Below are 20,538 nucleotides of genomic sequence, written 5' to 3'. Positions count from 1 at the left end.
GCAAGTCTGGGAAACCAGTCCCATGTAACAAAGTCCAAATACAAGGGTGGGTCAGACCAGGTGGAGGTATTCAATCAGTGGGGGCGCATACTGTCTCCTAGCTACCAAGGAGTATGGGCCCCTGCCCTTTGCGGGGGGGGGGGGGGGGGGGGAATACAAGCACACCAATCCTAACCAAGGTGTGATAGGCTGGTTCAAATGTCTACTAGGGTAAATTGTAAATCAGTTGGTCGCCTAGCATCACTGTGGAGTTTCCTGTGTGTGTTACAATCTCATTGGCCACCTGTGTGTGGCCAGGCCCAACCACATGGCCTTTGCTCTATAAAAGTTAGTCTGGAAAGCAGGGAGGGGTCGTCCTCTCTGTAGGGGCAGCCCCGACTGGTATGTTTGACGGTCTGTTTGATTCCTGATGCCTGGCGCGAAATAAAGCTTTGCTTGACCTTCGCTTTGTATCAGTCTCGCTCCTTTAATTATGGACCTATTATTGGGGTACCCAATTTTGGGGGGACCCAACATTAGTATGGTATAGGGGCACCTGGGTGGCTCGGTGGGTTAAGCCTCTGCCATTAGCTCAGGTCATGATCTCAGGGTCCTGGGATCGAGCCCCGCATCGGGCTCTCTGCTCCGCGGGGACCCTGCTTCTCCCCAACCCTGTACCACCACCATCCCCCGCCCCAACTGCCTTGCTGTCTGCTTGTGATCTCTGTCAAATAAATAAATTAAATCTTTAAAAAAATTTATTAGTATGGTATATTTACCACAATGAATGACTCCATAGTGATACGTTATTATTAATAAATGCCCATAGTTTATTCAGGCTTTTTTCTTTTTTTTCTCTCCTGCCACTTTTCTATCTCAGGACCCCATCCAGGATACCACATCTTATTTAGTTGTAATCCTCCCGAGAAGCTTCTCGACAGGACAGTTTCCCCAACTTTCCTTGTTTCTGATGACGTTGGCAGTTTTGAGCACTGACGGGGATTTTGTAGGCTGCACCTCAAATGTAATCTGTCTGATGGTTTTCCCATGAGTAGATGGGGTTATGGGTTTTTGAGAGGAAGACCACAGAGTTGAAGTGTCATCCTTGTCACAGGTTACCAACGGTCCGCTAACGTCCTATTTCTGGTCCAGGGATCTATTCAGAATTCTGCAGTGCATTTAGTTGTCACGTCTCCTTAGTCTCCGAAAGTTCTTCAGTTTTTCATAACCTTGACACACCTGAAGAGTATTCAAAAATGTCCCTTAATTTGGATTTATCTATTGTTTTTTTCAAGAATGGATTCACATTAGGAAATTTTAGTAAGAATGCCAGACAAATGATGTTGTGTATCATACCGGGGGCACGTGGTGTCACCATGATCTTATTTTACTTCTTTTTTTTTTATAAAGATTTTATTTATTGTCAGAGAGAGAGAGCATATAGCAGGAGGAACAGCAGGAAGAGGGAGAAACAAGCTCCCCGTTGAGCAGGGAGCCCAGCTCAGGACTTGATCCCAGGACCCTGGGATCATGACCTAAGCCAAAGGCAGCTACTTAACCGAATGAGCCACCCAGGTGTTCCTCCTTTTTTTTAAGTAAGCTCTACACCCAATGTGGGCCTGAACTCATGACCCCGAGATCAAGAGTCACACACTCTACTGACTGAGCCAATCAGGTGTCCCTCTTACTTTACTTTCGATCACTTGGTTAAGATGATGTCTGCCAGGTGTCTCCACTGTAAGTTAACTATCTTTTCTTTGTAATTTCTTGGTGATGATACTTTTATTTTTATTTTTTAAAACATTTTATTTATTTATTTGAGAGAGACTGAGATAGCATTAGAGAGAAAGAGAGAGATAGCAAACATGAGTAGGGAGCAGAGGGGAGGAGGAAGCAGGGTCCCTGCTGAGCAGAGAGCCCGATGTGGGGCTTGATTCCAGGATCCTGGGATCATGACCTGAGCTGAAGGCAGATGCTCAGCCGAGCCACCCAGGTACCCGGTGATGTTACTTTTACATGACACAAATATCTTGTTACCCTCTAATGTTTGCTAGCTAATTTTAGCATCCATGAGTGGATCTTGCATGCACCAATCATTACTATGATGTTCTAAGTACTGATTTTTCGATTTCCCTCATTCCTTGTACAATTTGTTAATTGAAATTCTCCTGTCTCTTCTCCCCCATTAATTTATTTATTCAGTTATTTAATTCACAAACATGGGCTAATATTTATTTTATGAGCTCATTTTATATTTTCCCTATTCTAGTGCTAGCTAGACTGAATAATTTCTTCAAGAATTTCTGGTTCTGGGGCACCTGGGTGGCTCAGTGGGTTAAAGCCTCTGCCTTCAGCTCAGGTCATGATCTCAGGGTCATGGGATCGAGCCCCACATCGGGCTCTCTGCTCAGCAGGGAGCCTGCTTCCTCTCTCTCTCTCCTGCCTCTCTGCCTACTTGTGATCTCTCTCTGTCAAATAAATAAATAAAATCTTAAAAAAAAAAAAGAATTTCTAGGTTTTTTTTTTTTAGCAGAGAATCATCTTTTGAAACCAAGATTTGGATAGTAGCAGTCAGTGCCCATTGCTACAGGGGCTTCATTGTGTCTAGGCATTCTCATCAAACAGAGCTAGGAAATATATCCGTGTATACTAGCACAGATACATGCATCCACCTAAATTTATTTATTTTTTAAAAAAGATTTATTTATTTATTTATTTATTTGACAGACAGAGATCATAAATAGGCAGAGAGGCAAGCAGAGAGAGAGGGGGAAACAGGCTCCCCACTGAGTGGGGAGCACAATGTGGTGCTCGATCCCAGGACCCTGAGATCATGACCCCAGCTGAAGGCAGAGGTTTTAACCCACTGAGCCACCCAGCTGTCCCTAAATTTATTTTTTTATCCATATATACTCAGGGGTTCTCCAGGGCACCTTTTATGACTGCCATGCCTAATAGTACAGGTTAATGGAAAATTAAAGCCACCAAGCAAAGCAGGTACAATTGAGTACCTAGAGTCACTGGGAATTAAGGTTTAGGTTACTCCAACCAGCTAAGGTTTTGGGTGAGGGTGAAGGACATAGTGAATGTGTAGTGAAGAAGAAGGTCATCTATCTCATAGATATCAGTAACAGCCTTATGACCAATTACAGAAACATTCTTATTTGCTTGTCATACAGATGGGTTTATTTGTATATGCTAACCATTTTCTTCTTCTTTCTCCTTCTTCCCATTTTTATTTTGCATACAAATTGTAGAAGCTAACTTTACAGTATAGATTTTTAGGTCACAGACTATTTAGTGGGACGATGACTGAATTTAAGGGCTAATTAACATAGTGAAGGATACAATCACTGTTGGTTAGGACCGGTTCCTCATTTGGCAGACAGGATGCAAATGTCTTCATTTCTAAGATTAAAAAGTTGTATCTTGTTAGGTGGAATTACAGAGAGGTTTTGTTATATGAGAGCTCAAATGTGTATAATTGTGGAAGGTTAGTAGACAAAGGGGTGGACTCTGCCAGTTATCCGTTGTTTGTCCCTCAAATACAAATTCATCCTTCATTATCTGGGATGCAAAAGTGAAGCTGGTTTATTTAAATATTTTCCTTTGTCAGTGAGCACCATGTTGAATTTTGTCAGTAGAGGGCAATGGAGAGACACGGCTGGAGAAAGGCAGAGAGGCCGCCCTGGTCCCCTTCCGGTAGGCTCCAGCATTGGTGCTGCAGGCAGCTTCTCTAGGGTTCAGCTCCTGCTGTAGACAGCTTCCCCAATACCAGATTCTAGCTGCTGGCTCCCGCAGTACCCAGCATCCAGAAGCACCAGTGTCTGGCGGTTTTCCTTGGCTCCTTTTTTGGGCAGTTACCTAATACGAGTGCCTCCCGTGAGACACCTCCCTGTGAACAGTTTTCCTGGAAGCACAGGGAGTGTATTTCTGGCAAGTTCTGATAGTATGGCCCTGCAATGACTTCTCTGCTAGTCAGTGAGCCATGGCCGTGCCCTTTGCAACTCCGTCTAGATCTCTGCCGTAGAGGAGGGAGTCTTTTCCTGGCTTGTCTCTCTCAGTCTCAGGCAGTGGCTGCTCCTTTCTATATGCTCTTCCCATACTCTTCAGAGCTCTTGCTACTTCTCACTAGCCAGTCACTCATGTCTCCAATCCCTTGTTATATTTAATAATTCTTTTTATTAAACTTTCTCTGTTCAAATGACTGTGGTTTCTGTCTCCTAATTGGACCCAGACCAGTCTGCACATAAAACGGTTTCAGAATTGCTAACTCATTCCCCTGTGAGACCCACAGAAAGGAACAAATTTACTGACGAAATTACAATCTCTGTGTACAGTCCTTCCATAGTTAGCTTTTTTTTTTTTTTTTCAAACAACCAGACACATTAACGTTCTTGGTTTATTAATCCTCTCGTGAAAACTCTGCACGGTCACCACAGATAAAGCCACAGCAGCATCCTTACTCCTTTTGTTGTCCAATCTCCAGCTCGCTTTTTGCTAGCACCAGCAGTGGCTTTTGTAGTCCCCCTGACTTTCTTCATTCTGTTCTTGTGTTCCTTTCGCTGTTTTCTTGACATCTTTTTCTTCTCCTACTGGCCTTGCCTCGCAAGTCTATGTTTGGGTTCATTTTTCTTTGCATAGTCCAAGGAATCCTAAGTTATGCCAAAGTCAGTTGTCTTGCCACCACCAAAATGGGTTCTGAATCCAAATCCAAATATGACATCTGGTGTGGTCTTGTACATTTTGGCTAGTTTCGCGAATTTCTGTCTTAGGTACTGTTGCTTTTCCGGGGTAAAGGACATCAATGACCATCTGTTTCTGCAGAAGTGGTCGGTTGGTCATGAACTTCCTGGTCTGGATAGTAGCTGTGTCGTTTGTGATGGCAGCCGAGCTTCAAGCAGCCGGGGAAGAAAAGAGCATAGCTGTCTTATAGTGTCCAAAATATCATTTTTTAGTTATTTAGGTTAGATGTTAGATGTTTCCTGTCCTATTCCCTCCAGGATGGTTATATGCTTTTTTTCCCCCCCATCTCCGCCACTCCAGATTCAGGGATCTGAACCCAACTCCCTTTCCATCAGCTGAGGGCAACAGAGGCCATCGCCTGTCCCTTTGGAACGGCGTTCACCCATCTCTCAGGACCAACTGACTCATGTTCAACAGCTGTTCACAAGGAACCCTTCTCCACTTCACCTTCTAAGTTCTCCTTTGAATCTTTGCAACTAACACCAAGATCTTCACCGGTGGCAGCTCCGCCCTGGTCGGCACCCTCGGCTTCAAAGCTCACCGTAGCAGCCCTTCTACTCCTTGCAGCATAGCATCCCCGGGGTAGGGTTTGGGGGGAACCACGGCGGCCCCCCCAAGGGAAACCACTGTGCCCCCACCCCTGCCTGCTCCCATCCCTCTCGTGGGTGTCACCGACTGCCAGCGACGGCCGGGTAGGGGCCCCACGCTCCAGCGCCATCACTTTCAGGGCCAGTTGATTCGACAGGTGAGTTGTTAACACACTCCTTGGCAGATTCCGACTTCCATGGCCATATTCTTTATTTGTAATACATTTAGGTTCCTTATTGTTGGTGTTCCATATGGGGTTCTTTTCTCATCCTGGTTGATTTGAATGATTTATTTATTCTGGGAGTATGTAAACCATTACCCTGGTTCTACGAGTCACAGCTGTGTACAAGGGCTTGCATATACTCAGGGGAGTGTTGTGGTCGCCTCATTTCTGGTACCTGTTTCCATTCCCTCCTTCTTCAGGTCCCATTTCTGTCCATCCCCTTCTATAAACAACTACTCTTTTTTAGCTTCTGGTTTAGCCTTTCTTTTTATTTTATTTTATTTTATATTCTTTTTTAAAAAATTAATTTATTTATTTTCAGAAAAACAGTATTCATTATTTTTTTACCACACCCAGTGCTCCATGCAATCTGTGCCCTCTATAATACCCACCACCTGGTACCCCAACCTCCCACCCCCCTGGTTTAGCCTTTCTTTTGTCAGTTGATATGTGGGGGCCCATAAAAGAGTTTTGGGTTCTTTTTTTGTTTTGTTTTGTTTTTTTCAAGATTATATTTATTTGACAGAGAGAGCAAGAGCATGGGGAATGGGAGAGGGAGAACAGATTCTCCACGGAGTGGGGAGCCTGACGCGGGGCTGGATCCCAGGACCCTGGGACAATAACCCTGAGCAGAAGGCAGATGCTTAACCAACTGAGCCACCCAGGCGCCCCCCAAAGATGAGCCTTAAGCCTTCTTAGAAGGCAAGGACTCAGGCTCATAGCCCTCCTGCCTCTGCTCTCTATGGAGCCAGGGGTGAGCCCATTCTAAAGCTTGATAAAAAGAAATATTTGCTGTCGTTGATCACTGAAGGTCATGCTGTAGGGAAAACTGGTCATGTCTATTAAAACAAAACATGAATAATTTCTTATTTCTTCTTCACGGGCATTTCAATGAATATTGAACCTCAGGAAAAGAATCATATTTGCACATAGGTAAATATGGACACACTTGTTTTCTGTCATGTTGTTTTTAACGGTGAAAAGAAAAAAAAATAATCAGAAACAATCTAATGTCTGTTAATAGAGAAATAGCTAGAAACATACACAGAATAGCCAATCTGGCATCCCATACAGTTCAACAGGGCTGTTTGTTTTATTCTTTTATTTTTTAAAAAATATTTTACTTATTTATTTATTTTACAGAGAGAGAGATCACAAGTAGGCAGAGAGGCAGGCAGAGAGAAGGGGAAGCAGGCTCCCGGCTAAGCAGAGAGCCTGATGCGGGGCTCGATCCCAGGACCCTGGGATCAGGACCTGAGCCGAAAGCAGAGGCCCAACCTGCTGAGCCACCCAGGCACCACAGGGCTGTTTGTTTTAATAATTCAGAGTTATGGAGAGCTTAGAATTAAAGCTCTCAGTCATGTTGATGAGTGGGTGGATAGAAAGCTAGTTATAGAATGATAGATATGGAATAATGCAACTTATGAAAAATCGAGAAATAAAACAATGCCACATATTTTATAGATATACATGTGGGATATATATCTATGTGAGATATATATGTGATATATAGATAGGTCTATAGATACAGCTATCTGTAAGAGAAAGGTTTGGAAGCATGTATGTCAAACTGAAAAAATGATTTCATTTAGCAGGGTCTGGCTGGAACAGTGGAGACTGGAGATTTGGGGTGGGGGTGGGTTTCAAAAAGAATTTTTATCTGCAATATGTTTGATTTTTAAGTATTCGTGTGTTATTTGTATAATATTCTTTTTTTTAAGATTTTATTTATTCATTTGACACAGAGAGAGAGATCACAAGTAGGCAGAGAGGCCAGCAGAGAGAGAGAGAGAGAAGCAGGCTCCCCGCTGAGCAGAGAGCACGATGCGGGGCTTGATCACAGGACCCTGAGACCATGACCTAAGCTGAAAGCAGAGGTTTAACCTACTGAGCCACCCAGGCACCCCTATTATATATATATATATATATATATATATATATATATATATATATATATATTTTTTTTTTTTTTTTAAGATTTTATTTATTTTTTTGACACAGACTAATTGTCAGAGAGGCAGGCAGCGAAAGAGGAAGAAACAGGCTCCCTGCCGAGCAGACAGCCTGATGTGGGGCTGGATCCCAGGAGCCTGAGACCATGACCTGAGCTGAAGGCAGAGGCCTAACACTCTGAGCCCTCCAGGCGCCCACCCCTATAATATTCTTTAAAGCTAAAATGGACATACAAAACAATGACTGCATTAATTAAATCTCACAATCCTCAGAAAGAGACTGCAACCTATTGGAGATGCTAGGTAACACCCTCAAACACTTAGTATCTGCCCTTCCTGGAGAAGATTCCAGAAATGACAAGAGTCTCCACTTCTCCCTCTCCTATTAAATGGAAGACTCCTTTCCTAAACGTTGTCTGCTGTGAAGGCTTGCTGTCTGTTACTAAAAGTAATACAAGTAACACAGTAACAGCACCTGGATTTACAGCGAGCATTGTACATCCACTCCCTGCCCTCTACAGCTCCTATTGGACCAGTTCTGCTCTAACACAGTAGATCACTGACCATAATAAACCCCAGCATACACTCTACTTTGATTCTTTTCTTTTTTTTTAAGGTTTATTTATTTATTTTTTATTATATATTTTTAAGATTTTATTTATTTATTTGACAGAGAGAGAGAGAGTATACGCATGCAGAGCAGTAGACAGAGAGAGAGAGAGAAGCAGACCCTCTGCAGAGCAGGGACCCCAATGTGGGGCTTGATCTCAGGACCCTGGGATCCTGACCTGAGCCGAAGGCAGCCGCTTAACTGACTGAGCCACCCAGGTGCCCCTGATTATTTTCTTTGCTGAGGTGTAGGATGGATATTCAACCTAAGGAAAGCAGTTAATGGCTAAGGACAGAGTCCAGGTATCCTCAGACATTTGCTTTCTCTTCAAACCATCTGATGACTGAGAAAATCAACATTCCCACATCAAGGTGGTTAAATTTATTATGAAAGATAAAGAGAATATAAAATACCTTCAAGTGTGTATTTAAATTATTTTCCACTGGGGGGAAATAAAAAATAAAACTGAAGTCTTACCCTTACTACTCTAATAATAATAATAAAAAAGATTAGAATGATAATGAGCCAGAAAGCTGACTAAGCCACTAATCAAACACAGAGACACAAATACAATTAGTGTTTGGGGCAAGTGCTCTGAGGAGTCTGGGCTTAATCCTGAGATATCCAGAGGCTTGGCATGGGGGCCCCCATCCCCACCGGACACAAAAAGGCACTTCCTGCTACCGCTCTCTGTTTTTTGTGTAGTTTGAGTTAAGACCATGCAAAATAAACAACATAATTTTGTCTAGGTGTCACATTCCCTTCTGGGAGGAAATTACTACACTTGTTTTGTAGCTCCTCTGTTTGGAGTATATATCTTGTTTTTAAATTTTTAAATCCCCTAGGCCCTTTCCCACTTTTTAGGAAAATTACTTATGTTTTCTAACTTTGTAGACTCGAAATTCATACCTTTTGAAAGTCTCTCTTTGAGGAAATTTGCACAAACAGCAAAGAAATTTGGCTGAGTGAGATTCAACTTCTCCTCATCGAATGCATATCACGTGTGCACCTGGAATCATGTTTTATACAGTAAAAAAGACACGTTATAAAGCAGTATGCGTAGGATACTACTACCAGGGCAGACCACATGCGTCCTCAAATACAGAATGTCTGGAAGGACAGTAGCATCTCACAGTGGTGAGATTGATGATGATTGATTTCTTCTTTTTACTTTCCTATATTGTTTGCATTTTAAATATTGAGAACGTAGGGGCGCCTGGGTGGCTCAGTGGGTTGAGCCGCTGCCTTCGGCTCAGGTCATGATCTCGGGGTCCTGGGATCGAGTCCCGCATCGGGCTCTCTCTGCTCAGCAGGGAGCCTGCTTCCTCCTCTCTCTCTCTCTCTGCCTCTCTGCCCACTTGTGATTTCTCTCTGTCAAATAAATAAATAAAATCTTTAAAAAAATAAATAAATAAATAAATAAATAAATATTGAGAACGTGTCCTTTTCATAATAAAAAGAACATTTTGATCTTGAAACAGCAACAAAAGGTGAGGAAGGGATAAAAATAACTGGAACAGAAGGAAATGCAAACAGAAACGATAAAATGCATTGGGACTGAGGCTGGCACTCCAAATCCTCACATCTCGCTTGCTGTCCAGCTCCATGTTCATCTCCCTGCCATGCCGTCATCCCTTCTGGCCTGTAGCCCTCCGGAAGGCTCCTGTCTGGTCCCTCCTGCCTACCTTCTTGCCTTTCAGTCATCCACTCTGTACAGAACAGCCAGAGTGATGTTCCTAAAGCGACAATCTGATCTGTATTTCCAACCACTTAAAAACTTTAGTGGCTCCTAGTCATACTGAGATAAAAACCCAATCTCCTTGCCTTTTACTGTCCTTGCTTCTTCTTCTCCTGCCCGTTTACCTTTTGCTCCCTTTGTGGATATTTCCAGGAACACTCTTTCCTGCCCCAGGGCCTTTGCATTTGTTATTCCTTATGCTCAGATAGCTCTTCCCTCAGTTCCTCATCAGCCCCTGTTCCTCAGAGTCTCCAGGGATGTGGGTCAGGAATCTGCATTTTAAAATATGTACTTTAGGTCATCTTTGTGCAAACTCAGGTTTGAGAGACCCTATTTTAAAGCCTGTTGGTGGGTATTAAGGAGGGCACGGGTTGCATGGAACACGGGGTGTTATACACAAACAATGAATCATGGAACACTACATCAAAAACTAATGATGTACTGTATGGTGACTAACATAACCTAATAAAAAAATGAAAAATAAAAAAAATAAAGCACTGACTTTTGATGAGTATTCAGGTGTGGGTGGCAGGGGCCACAGATTTCATGAACAAACTTCTGATACCTGGATTATTCTCCCTCAGACCCCTGTGAGGCCACGTGTATCCTCTGGGCTGAGATGTTTTTAAATAATGACCAAGTTGGGTGCCTGGGTGGCTCAATGGGTTAAGCCTCTGCCTTCACCTCAGGTCATGGTTCCAGGGTCCTGGGATCCAGCCTTGCATCAGGCTCTCTGCTCAGCAGGGAGCCTGCTTCCTCCTCTTTCTCTCTCTGCCTGCTGTTCTGCCTACTTGTGCTCTCTGTCAAGTAAATTTAAAAAAAAGACCAAGTTGTGGGGACGCCTGGGGTGCTCAGATGGTTGAGCATCTTTTGGGTTACATCATGATTTCAGGGTCGTGAGATCAAGTCCTGCACGTGAGATCAAGTCCTGCACGTGAGATCAAGTCCCCCTTCATGCTTAGCAGGGGGTCTGCTTGAGATCCTCTCCCTCTTCCTCCGCACCCCACCCCGATGTGCATGAGTGAGCACGTACTCTCTCTCTAAAATAAATTTTTAAGAAAAAAAGAAAAAGAACCTAGGTGTGTCAGCTCACAGAATGATGGGACTTTAGTGTCTAGATGCTTTTCTACCAAAGGTAACAATGGCTAAAATTTCAGCTAAGATTTTTTAGTGGTGACTGTTTCTTTTTCATCTATTGGTAAATTAAGCATAAAATACTTACAACAGATTAGCCCTTCCTCTAAGGTGGTTTGTAGACTGACCCAGGAAGAGTTCTGAAGCAGTTATATTCCGGCTTCTGTCTTGGACTTTTACCGCCAAACCTGAGAACTGTTGCATTCTGGAGGGTGCTATGGGACAAAGAGATGATGCGGTGGCCCAGGGTGGGGAGGGTGGAGGTGGGTGGTGAGCAGGGGGTTTTGGAAGGTACTAGAAATGTTAAGCAAACACTCTTGGAGCTTATGCTTAGGGCAAGTTCCTATGCTAGGCATAGGTAGGTGGAGGAGGCCAGCACAAGACACACCCAGGTCTACCCAACCTGCCCACCAGGGCTCAGGCACCCTCAGAGAAGCTTGTCTCGGTGCAAAATGGTTAGGGCAGTTTTGTTTTTTGTTCTTTTTGGGAAATTTACCTAGTCCCACCTGGTGGGCATAAATAGAAGTCAGAACTTTACAAGGGGGCTGTGGCAGGAAAAGCAACAGAGAGTCATTAATTTTTGTTGGCTTCTCCCAGGTTTCTTTTCAGGAACCGCTCCTGCACTCCCTGTGCTTCTGGGGAGCTTCCAGTCAAGGTGGCCCCATCTCTCTCACCCCAGGAGCTGGACCAATCCCAGTCCTCCCTGGGTCTTCTTGCCAGAATCTAGGGGGCAGGAGTTCCTTCTGCTGGGCTTGCTGAACTGGTCAAAGATGAGCCTTGTGCTGTGCAGTTCCATCATGCCCACTCAGCAGAGAAAGCCTGAGTGACAAAGAGAAAGAGAGAGTACCAATGACATCATTTGAGCTCCTAGATCCAGCCAGACCTGAAGCTAGACCTGGTCCTAATCTTTCCATGGCAGGTGCTAATAAATTCGCTTACGGTTTCAATTTGTTTGAGCTCAGTTTCTTCTCTTGCAACAGATAGAGGCCTAAGGAATGCACAAGACTTAGACTATTTCTTCCATTATTATTCCAAGTCTCCAAATAAAAAATGTGCTATTGGCAGAAAATTGTCTTTGTAATGTAATAGTGAGGCCAATCTCATAATGTAGATGGGCAGTGTTACAACCCTACAGGGTGTGGGATTTCTATAAATCCTGGGCCAGGCACAGCCCTACCAATCAGGGTTCTCAGAAGCTGTTCTTGTGGGCGGGAATGTCACAGTCTCTTACCATCAAATGCTCTGCTCTCACACACTGTGAGTCTACACTATGACTTCCAAGTCTAGTCCCACACCACAGGGTTCATTCCAGCCTCCCTCCTTTCCATATTTGTAACTACCTTTCCCATCAGTGAGAAACCTGGCTCCCGTTACACTCGACATACTTACAGACTTGCTCAGACCTACAACACACAGAGAGTAATTACAGAATTGCTAATCCATACCACTACAAAAGCAAGCCTGCTAACTAGAGTTCAATATTTGTTTATAGTTCTTTGTCATTAGTTTGAGGGGATCAAGTCAAAACACAGTGTGCAAAAGTTACCCCTTCCCTATTTCACTACATTTATGTTATTCATTTGAAGTAACAAGAAGTTCGTTGTTTCTGCTTTCTGTTTAAATTTAAGGGATTTTTTTTCTTCCATCTGTTCTCTGTTCATTTTTACATATGTGAAACATGATTACAGTTCTGAGAGTAAACTGTGCACAATGTATACTCAGACAAGTGTAACCCCTCCTCCAACCTCTTCTACCCTGTTCCTAGACCTCTGTACCCTCCACCCATCCCTTTCCCTGGAAGGTAACGAATCTCATTTCCTGGCTTATCCTTCCTGGATTTCTCTTTTCAAAAGTAAGAGCATACATTATGTGTTCTTATTTTTCCTTCTTACTGCACTATAGATCGTCTTTAACACTATTCTTTGTTCACTTAATAATATATACCCCAGACATCATTTCTTACCTGCTCATAGAGATGTTCAACCTTTTTTAAAAAATTATAACAGTGTAGTATTCCACATTGTAGATGTACTATGGTTCACAAAACCACTCTCCTATGTACAAGCACTTAGGTTGTTACCAATATTTTGTAATTACAAATAGTGCTTCAGTGAATAATCTTTTGCGTAAGGATTTTTGTGTTGTTGAAAAAAAATTTTTTTAAGTAAACTGTATGCCCAACATGGGGCTCAAACTCAACACCCTTAGATCAAGAGCTGCATGCCTGAAAGTGTTTCTTAAAACTTTAATTTTTTAAAGATTTATTTTTTTATTTGAGAGAGAGAATGAGAATGAGAGAGAGCAAGCCGGAAGAGGCTCATTGGGAAGCCTGCTTCTCCTTCTCTCACTCACCCTGTTTATGTTTAAAAAAAGATTGTATTTATTTATTTGACAGAGAGAGAGATCACAAGTAGGCAGAGAAGCAGGCAGAGAAAGAGAGAGAGTGAAGCAGGCTCCCCCCTGAGCAGAGAGGCCGATGCAGGGCTCAATCCCAGGACCCTGAGATCATGACCTGAGCCAAAGGCAGAGGCTTAACCCACTGAGCCACCCAGGCATCCCTAAATAAATAAAATCTTTAAAAAAAAAAAAAAAAGAAAGAAAGAAAACATAGGTGATAAGATCCTTGACATCAGTCTTGGGGATGATTTTTTTGGATTTGACACCAAAAAAGACAACAAAAGCAAAAATAAACAAGTGGGACTACATCATACCAAAATCTTCTGTATATCAAAGAAAACCATCAACAAAATGTAAAGGCAATTTATTGAATGGGAGAAAATATTTGCAAATCATGCATGTGAACACAGTTAATACCCAAAATATATAAACAACTCATACAGCTCAATAGCAAAAAACCAATGATTTGAAATGGGCAGACAGGGGCCCTTGGGTGGTTCAGTGGGTCAAGTGGCTGACTTCAGCTCAGGTCATGATCTCAGGATCCTGGGATGGAGCTCTACGTCTGGCTGCCTGCTCAAAAGGGAGTCTGCTTCTCACTATTCCCCTATACTCTCCCTCAAATAAATAAATAAATAATCTTAAAAATTAAAAAAAAAAAAAAAAAGGCAGATGGGTGCCTGACTGGCTTAGTCAGTGGAGCATCTGACTCCTCATCTCGGAGTTGTAAATTCAACTTTTACTTAAAAAACAAAATCTTAAAAAAAAAAAAAAAAAAGGGCGGCAGAGGAACTAAACAGACATTTTTCCAAGGAAGACATGCAGGTGGCCAGCAAGTGCATGAAAAGATGCTCAACATCACTAATCACCAGGAAAATGCAAATCAAAACCCCAATGAAATATCACCTCACACATGGTAGAATGGTTATTATCAAAAAGATAAGAAACAACAGGTGTTGCCAAGAATGTGGAGAAAAAGGAACCCTTGTGCTCTATTGGTGGGACTATGAATTGGTGTAGCCACTAAGGAAAACAGTGTGGAGGTTGCTCAAAAATTAAAAATAGAACTGTCAGGGATGCCTGGGTGGCTCAGTTCGTTAAGCAGCTGCCTTCGGCTCAGGTCATGATCCTAGCATCCTGGGATCGAGTCCTGCATGGGGTGCCTTGCTCGGTGAGGAGCCTACTTTTCCCTCTGCCTCTGCCTGCCACTCTGCCTGCCTGTGTGCTCTCTATCTCTCTCTCTGACAAATAAATAAATTTAAAAAAAAATAGAACTATCATATGATCTAGCAATTCTACTTTTGAGTATTTGACTGAAGGAAATAAAAACACTCACTCTAAAAGATATATGCACTCTTATGTTCATTGTAACATTACCTACAATAGCCAAAACTTGGAAGTCACTTAAGTGTCTATCAATGGGCAAACGACAAAGAAAATATGGAATATATATGAAATGGAATATTATTCATCCATTAAAAAGTTGGAAATTTGCAACAACATAGAATGACCTTGAAGGCATTATGCTAAGTGAAATAAGTCAGACGAAGAAAGATATCAAATGATCTCACTTACATGTGGAATCTTAAAAAGAGAACAAAACAACTGAACTCATAGATACCGAGAACAGACTGGTGGTTGCCAGAGACAGGGAGTAAAAAGTGGGCAAAATGGGTGAAGATGGTGAAAAGGTACAAACTTCCAGTTATAAAATAAATATGTCCTGGGAATGTAATGTGCAGAGTGACTATCATTAATACTTTATTGTATATTTGAAAGTTGTGGAGAGTAAATATTAAAAGTTACTATCATGAGAAAAAATAACTTGTAGATATGTGTGATGATGGATATTAACCAGACTTACTGTGGTGATCGTTTTACAATATATACAAATATTGAATCATTATGCTATATATCTGAAACTAATTTAAGGTTATATTCCAGTTATATGTCAACTTTTTTAAAAAGGGGAGGAAATTCTATAGGATAGTTCCAGAATCTGAGTCATCTTGGGGCTGGTATTTGTTGATTTTCTTTTCCCATGATAATGGGTCAGATATTTGTGGTTCTTTATATATCAAGTGATTTTTTGGACTGCATCCTGGCCATTTGTATATTATCTGATGATACTCGGAGTCTTGTTTAATCACTATGGACAATATTTTTTTTAAGAGGGGGGAGCGGGAGAAGGAGAAAGAGAATCCGAAGCACGATCCATGCCTTGCACAGAGCCCAACTCACGGCTCGATCCCACAAACCTGAGGTCACCACCTGAGCTGCTTGGAAGAGTCAGATGCCCAACTGACTGAACCACCCAGGCACCCCAAGGACTTTTTTTTTTTTTCCTAAGCCAAGCAGTTGACCTGGTTAAGTACAAACTGCGAGTTCTGATCTGCCTTCTGTGGGCTACGTGTCCAATGTCGGCTTAATTTTCATTGCCCTTGCAGTGTTATTTAGATCTATCCTGCATGTGTGCCACCCACAGGCACAGTTGCTTATCCTATTCAGTTCTCAAAGGCTTTGGTGTTGTGTTTAGGATCTCTGTTGTGTGTGTAGCGCGGGGCAAGTCCAGGAGTCCGTTCCTAACTTTGTGAGATTACCTTCTGAAGCCTCCTCTCCTCTCTGATCTCCCCCACATTCTCCAGTTCACAGGGGCTCTCTGTGCTAGTCCTCTGACCAGCCAGGGCTTTAGTCTCTTCTTTGCTGTGCACTTCCTAGGGCTCTATACTTAAAAAAAAAAAAAAATTGATTTTTAAGTAATCTGAGCCCCAACATGGGGCTCGAACTCATAATTCCAAAATCAAGAGTTGAGCACTCCACCAACTGAGCTAATTAGGTGCTCCATATATCTTTTATTTATTTTTCATTTTTAAATTTTATTTTTTAGAAGATTTTATTTTATTATTTTGAGAGAAAGAGAGTGAGCAGATGTGCTGAGGGGCAAAGGGGGAGGGAGAGGGAATTTCAAGCAGATTCCTGCTTGAGCAGAATGCCAGGCTTGATCTTACAACACTAAGATCACAACCTAGGCCAAAACCAACAGTCGGACACCCAACTGACTGAGCCACCCAGGCACCCTGCCCCATATACTTCTTAAATCACAGTTTTGGTAGATTGTGTTAAGGTCTGTTTAGTCTCTTGTAGATTTTCTCTTACGGTGCTTCCCTTACTATTGTTTATTTTTTATTTTTCCATACATACTTTAGCATTAACTTTCTAGTTCCATAAAGAACCTGGTTGGTATATTTTTTTTTTTTAAGATTTTTTTAAATTTATTTATTTATTTTGACAGAGAAAGATCACAAGTAGGCAGAGAGGCAGGCAGAGAGAGAGAGGAGGAAGCAGGCTTCCCTGCTGAGCAGAGAGCCCGATGCGGGGCTCGATCCCAGGACCCTGAGATCATGACCTGAGCCAAAGGCAGTGGCTTAACCCACTGAGCCACCCAGGCGCCCCCTGGTTGGTATTTTTGACAGTGCCGATAAAGATACATTTGCCTTGTTCCTTAATGTTGTGGAAATGTCTTAGTGTTTCCCAGGGAAATAAAATATGTTTAAAAAGTATCCATCAGGGGCTCCTGGGTGGCCCAGTGGGTTAAAGCTTCTGTCTTTGGCTCAGGTCATGATCCCAGGGTCCTGGGATCGAGCTCCGCATCAGGATCTCTGCTGAGCAGGGATCCTGCTTCCTCCTCTCTCTCTGCCTGCCTCTCTGCCTGCTTGTGATCTCTGTCTGTCAAATAAATAAATAAAATCTTAAAAAAAAAAAAAAGTATCCATCAGTGGGGCACTTGGGTAACTCAGTTGGCTAAGCCTCTACCACTTGAATTTTTTTTTTTAAAGATTTTATTTATTTATTTGACAGAGAGAGATCACAGTAGACAGAGAGTCAGGCAGAGAGAGAGAGAGGGAAGCAGGCTCCTTGCTGAGCAGAGAGCCCGACGTGGGACTCGATCCCAGGACCCCGAGATCATGACCTGAGCCGAAGGCAGCTGCCCAATCCACCGAGCCACCCAGGCGCCCTCTACCACTTGAATTTGACTCAAGTATGATCTCAGGGTTCTGCTCTAGGGGTGGAGCCTGCTTAAGATTCTCTCTCTCCCTCTCTCTCTGCCCCTCCTCCCACACTCACACTCAATCTCTCTCTCTAAAAAAAACAAAAACAAAAACAAAAACACCTCATCAATTTCTATTTTCTTGAGTGATTTCTTTTTTAATAGATGTGGAATTTTGGCAAGGGCTCTTTTAGAATCTGTGGAGATAATCATATGATTTTCTTTCTATGATCTATTAATATAATGTATTATATGATTAGATTTCCTAAGATTGAATCAATCTTGTATCGCTGGAATAAATCTTACTTGGTCTTTGTGTAGTATTTCTTAATGTGGTGTTGGATCCTGTTTGTTAATGTTTTATTTAATATTTTTGTATTAATATTCATAAATAATAGTTTTGTGATTTTCTTTCCTTTTATTACCTTTTAAAGGGCATTTTATTTTATTTTTTTATTTATTTGTGGGTTTTTATTTATTTATTTTTTTTAGAGCCCTGGGGCTCAATCTCATGACTCTGAGATCATGACCTGAGCTTAAACAACTGAGCCACCCAGAGGCCCATTCTTTTTTTTTTTTTTTTTTTTTTAAAGATTTTATTTATTTATTTGACAGAGAGAAATCACAAGTAGATGGAGAGGCAGGCAGAGAGAGAGAGAGGGAAGCAGGCTCTCCGCTGAGCAGAGAGCCCGATGCGGGACTCGATCCCAAGACTCTGAGATCATGACCTGAGCCGAAGGCAGCGGCTTAACCCACTGAGCCACCCAGGCGCCCCCAGAGGCCCATTCTTTCACTATCTTTTAAAAATCAACTTTAGGGGCGCCTGTGTGGCTCAGTGGGTTAAAGCCTCTGCCTTCAGCTCAGGTCATGATCTCAGGGTCCTGGGATCGAGCCCCACATCAGGCTCTCTGCTTGGCAGGGAGCCTGCTTCCTCCTCTCTCTCTCGGCCTGCCTCTCTGTCTACTTGTGATCTCTGTCTGTCAAATGAATAAATAAATCTTTTAAAAAATAATAAATAAAATAAAAATCAACTTCAAGGGCACCTGAGTGGCTCAGATGGGTTAAGCAGTAATTTTTTAAGAGTTAAGGACTCTTAAGAGTCAGGACCCTAGGATCATGAGCCAAAGGCACAGGGTTTAACCCACTGAGCCATTCGGGCGCCCTAAGCAGCAATTCTTGATTTCTGCTCAGGTCATGATCTCAGGGTCCTGGATAGAGCCCCACATCAGGCTCATTGCATAGTGGGGAGTCTGCTTGAGGATTCTCTCTCTCTCTCCCTCTGCCCTTTCCCCTGCTCGCTCTCACTCTTTCTTTCTCTCTCTCTAAAAAAAATAAACAAATATTTTTTAAAAATCAACTTCACTTGATTTAGGTATCACTGTTGTATTTGCTGTATAAAAATAACTTGGAAATTTTCTTTCATTTGCTGTATTCTACATAATTTATGTAGCATTGGGAATGCTTGGTATTGGAAGATTTAGTAGAATTCCCCTGTGGAACTATATAGAGCTGGTTCTCTTTTGTGGAATAATGTTCTATTTCTTCTACAGAAGTTAGTGTATTAAAGATTTCTATCTTTAAAGGAATCAAATCTAGTAAACTCTATTTTTTTTAATTCATCATTTTTTCTAGATTTTTTAAAATGTATTTACTTAAACGTCTACCAAATAGTGTCTTATGATTTTTAATTTTTTTTTGTATAAATTGCTATTACTATTTCCCCTTGTCATTTCTTCTTTTAGATACTTGTGCTTTCCCTCTTTTGCTTGATGAAGTTAGCAAGTGGTTTGTTTCGTTTTGTTACCTTTTTTTTTTTTTCCAAAAAACAAATCAGGCTTTTGACTGAATCAAACATACTATTTTTCTATTCTATATCCATTGATTTCTGATATTGTCTAAACTTGGTTGTTTCCGTGTCTCTTCTTTGTTGTTGTTATTTGTTTATTCTGTAATTATATTCTGATTTCTTGAGTTTGGAATTTAATTTATTAGCACTCTTCCATTTTTATTGATTTATATGGGTAGGGATATGGATTTTCCTTTCATCACTGCATTATATATATTTCATTGACTCTGATACATAGTTTCACAATAATTTTTTAGAGATTCTGTAATTTTGGTTTGTTTTTCCCCTTTCCACCCAAGAATTAATAGAAGAAGGTTTAAAAGTTTCCAGGTCGAAGATTCTTTTCATATTTAAACAATACAAAACTTACAGAAAATTTGCGAGTATAGCCTAAAAAAGCATTTTCCCTGAGTCATTTGAGACTAAGTTGCCAACTTATATCCCTGATCATCTCAAACATTTAGTGTGAATTTCCTTCACACAGATATTTTTCCTATATAACCACAATAGAGGCACAGAAATAAAGAAATTAACATAATTAACATAGATGTTCTTGTTTTTCTTTTGTCCTGCTTAAGTTTCTCCCTTCTGCTCCTTTCTGCCTTTTAACATACAGTCTCCTCTCCTTTCTTTTTTACCCTCTTCTCTCCTGAAAGCGTTGCTTTTCCAAAGGCTCCTCATCCACACATTTTGGTCCCTTCCCTCTAGTCAGAGCTTTGATGTACCAAGACTCTTTTCACACTTATAGGTGGACTTTCCCTATTTAGAAACATTTGAGATATAATCCACATACTATAAAATTCATTTTTTAAAAATGTATACAATTCAGTGGTTTTTAGTATATTCACAAGGTTGTGCAACAAGTACCACATCTAATTCCAGAACACATTCTTCATCCCCTGAAGAACCCATTCCCATTATCATTGTCAAATCCTGCTCCTGGCCTCTAGGAACCACTAATCTACTTTCTATGTCTCTATGGTTTTGCCTATTATGGACATTTCATATAATTGAAATCATACGATTATGAGGTCTTTGTGTTTGTTTTCTCTCACTTATGCTGTTTCCAAGGTCTATCCATATTGTAGAATATATCAATCCTTCATTCTTTTTTATGGCTGAATAATAGTTCATTATATGGCAATACCACATTTTGTTTATCCATTCATTAGTTAATGATTGTTTGTTGTTGATTTATTGTTTCCACTTTTTAGCTATTATGAATAATGGTGCTGTAAACATTCATGTACAAGTTTTTGTATGAACATGTATTTTCA

At 41.5% G+C, this 20,538-nt stretch overlaps 1 pseudogene across 1 annotated transcript; it reads right to left on the bottom strand.

Annotated features, from left to right (window-relative positions):
- Positions 1-4,412: 4,412 nt before the first annotated feature.
- On the bottom strand, positions 4,413-4,824 carry LOC309862141 (small ribosomal subunit protein eS24 pseudogene; annotated as a pseudogene). The gene has a single exon. The product of its transcript is annotated as a small ribosomal subunit protein eS24 pseudogene (transcript).
- Positions 4,825-20,538: the final 15,714 nt, after the last annotated feature.

This window comes from Mustela nivalis, assembly GCF_964662115.1.
Source record: "Mustela nivalis genome assembly, chromosome: 1".
Lineage (NCBI taxonomy): Eukaryota > Metazoa > Chordata > Mammalia > Carnivora > Mustelidae > Mustela > Mustela nivalis.
The sequence above is the reverse complement of the archived record's forward strand: the minus strand, read 5'-3'. Positions and strand labels throughout refer to the sequence as shown.